Here is a 3111-nt window from a genome sequence, read left to right as displayed (position 1 = left end):
CCTCCTTTGGGTACGATCCTCGAAATACTTTTCAGGTGTTTCATTGTAAACAACACTATACTACGACCTGACCCGTATACTTACAGATTTCGCCTCAATTCCTTATATTCTGCAGCATTATTCACACTTTAAATGTTAGTACATCCGGAGGCGGTCAAGTTGTTGGCGCTATTGTCGAGGAGGCAATGTCATTGGTTCAATTTTAAAATTTGCATTTAATTAAGAATAATTAAGAAATTTTTAGGTTATAGATACGATTTTTATTTTTTAAATTGTTACTAATTTTCTCTTTTTGGGCTAGTGTATGACTCATACTAGGGGACACCTATAGATCCAATCACAAGTCCAGAAAGAATAATACGCAAAATTCGTCAACAGCAACAACAACAATAGTAGATGCATAATAAACCACCGGCAGTAGGAAACGTACCACGTGAGAATCCACTGTTTGATGAAGCTAACAACAATAATTTAGAAGATCCACCACCACCACAGCTACTCGCAAACCTTCCAATGGCACGTAATGAGAGAACCCTGAGAGATTACACCTTACAAAATTTGGACATGATTCAAGGAAGCATAACGACGTAGATTATCACAGCAAATAATTTTGATATCAAACCGGTAATGATTTAGATGATCTACAATAATCTGTAATTTAGGGGCACCATGATAGAGGACTCGAATAAACATTTAAAATGGTTCCTTCAACTTTGTGATACTTTCAAATACAACAAGGTCACCAATAACGCTATTTGTCTTTGGTTGTTCCCCTTTTCCTTGATCGATAATGCCTTCTTCTGGTTAGATTCGCAGGCACCAAGAACTATTACAACATGGGATGAGCTAGCAAGAAAATTCCAACAAAAATTATTCCCTGTTAGCAAAATAGTCCACGTAGGAAAAGAGATTGCCATGTTTAGACAACTGGAAGGGGAAAGTCTTTATAAAGCTTGGGAACATTTCAAGACATTGTTCCTAAAATGCCCGCACCAAGGATTACTTAAGTGGTTGCGATTGCAAATGTTTTACAAAAAGTTGGATGCACATGCGAGGTCTAGATTAGATAGAGCAGCAAAAGGAGCTCTTATGAACAGAACGTACGAGGATGTGTATGAATTAATAGAGATCATGGTGATGAACTCCTGTCAGTGGCCTACTCTTCCATTATAAACACCAGCAGTTAGTGGACAGACTCAATTGTATTGAATTTGTAAATAGTGCACCGTTTATATATGGAGAAGACAAGCCACTCTTCCATTATATTAATAATCCTACCGAGGATGTAAATTACATTAGGAATAGGGGTGGAAACCCTTATCCAACTACTTACAACACCGATTGGAGAGATCACCCAAACTTGAGATCGGGAGAAAATCAAGTTAAAAATACTAATTACCAACCTCCTTATTTGCAGAAACCTTAAGACAGGGCCAACCAAAATGACCATACTGTATGTGGTCAACATTTGGATCAAAACAAATGGGAAATGCAACCAATAGAGACTGAGTAAAGCAGGTGCAATCTAAATGCCCTAATTCGATAAGAACATTGACTAAGTCGAAGGATAAAATGAGCCAATTAATGATCATGATAGGAGATATTAAAAGGCAAATTGGCATTGGAATACCAAGAAATACTGAGAATAATCCTCAAAAAGAAGGGAATGAGGAAGTTAAAGAAATTACACGCCGTTCAGGCAAAAACTTGAGTAACCTGGCAACCCTGACACAAGAGGAAGCAAAAGAGAATGCAAAAGGCCTTCCAAAAAAAACCTATGTAGCTTGTTAGGAACCAGAATCAGAAGAGCTCATCGAATTGGCAGTCGAACCAGAAGAGAAGATAAAATACAAGGTCACTAACATACAAGTATTGTTCTCTTCCAGATTAGAAGAGAAATAGAGACGGGATGAGGACGAGTTCGTAAGTTTCTAAAAATTTTCAAAACATTAAATATCAACCTACAATTAATTGAATTAATCGAGAAAGTTCCTAAATACGCCAAAATTTTAAAAGAAATTATGTTGAGGCATAGGAAAATTAAGGTAGGAAAGTAATTAACATAAATGTGTCCTGTAGTGCTATTATTTCTAGACAGGTACCCTAGAAACTGAAAGACTTGAGAAGTTTTACAATTCCAATAGAGATAGGGAGCATTCGTTTTAAGAAAGCTCTATGCGATTTAGGAGCTAGTATAAAACTAATACCCTTATCTATTTACAAAAAAACTCTGGGTTGGGGACCTCAAAAACAGTCAAATTACACTACAGTTAACTGACAGATCTGTAGTCCAACCTAAGGGAATGCTAGAAGATGTGTTAGTTAATGTGCACAATTTTATTATCCTGAAAGGTTTTGTAGTTTTAGATTTTGAAGAGGATCGAAAGATACCCATCTTGTTGGGAAGACCTTTTCTATCCACATCCAAATCCACCATTGATATAGAGAAAAAGGAATTAACGATTAAAATCATTGGTGAAACTGACACTTTTAAATGTGGACCTCACTAAAATGAGGAAAGCCGAAGGAAATTAAGGGAGCAGTGTCATTACATATTTACCTTCGAGTCTAACTGCCCTGAATCCAAGGATATGCTTAATGTGATTAATGTAGGGTTAAGAAGCAAGTATAAGGAAAGATACAAGCGGAAAAAGATGAAGGGACATGACGACCGGTGGACAAATGCTGAAAGAGACCTAAGTGGGAATGTATTGGTGGAATTACTGGATGAATTCGGTGGTAAAACGTAACAAAATTTAAATAAAATTTTAGAATTTTAGAATTTCTCTTTTCATTTTAGTTTGAGTTTTTCTCTTTTATTAGGTTTTAGATTATTTTCTTTTGTTCTTTGTTTTACCACGAGAAATCTAGTTTGTGGGTGCAATTAGACTTTGTGATTCATTCTCATTCTTAATCAAATTAGGTTTTTTTCCTAAACGTTATACTTTCGATTGATTTATTATGTTTACGTTTTATATCGATTTTATATTGTTTATGAAAATTATGAGGAACTAATCCCTCTATGAGGGATCAGTGAGTAGAGGTATGATGGATTAACTGATATGTAGAGTTACTCAATGGATTAGTTTTTTGAGAAAGGAAGAACCTAAA

At 35.6% G+C, this 3111-nt stretch overlaps 1 non-coding gene across 1 annotated transcript; it reads right to left on the bottom strand.

Annotated features, from left to right (window-relative positions):
- Nucleotides 1–890: 890 nt before the first annotated feature.
- LOC128290788 (small nucleolar RNA R71) lies at nucleotides 891–1001 on the bottom strand. Its single transcript, XR_008280574.1, has one exon. It is a non-coding gene; the product is annotated as a small nucleolar RNA R71 (small nucleolar RNA).
- Between the last annotated feature and the right edge of the window lie 2110 nt (nucleotides 1002–3111).

Source organism: Gossypium arboreum, chromosome 3, assembly GCF_025698485.1.
Source record: "Gossypium arboreum isolate Shixiya-1 chromosome 3, ASM2569848v2, whole genome shotgun sequence".
NCBI lineage: Eukaryota > Viridiplantae > Streptophyta > Magnoliopsida > Malvales > Malvaceae > Gossypium > Gossypium arboreum.
Note: the sequence above shows the minus strand (reverse complement) of the source record. Positions and strands in the feature narration are given on the sequence as shown.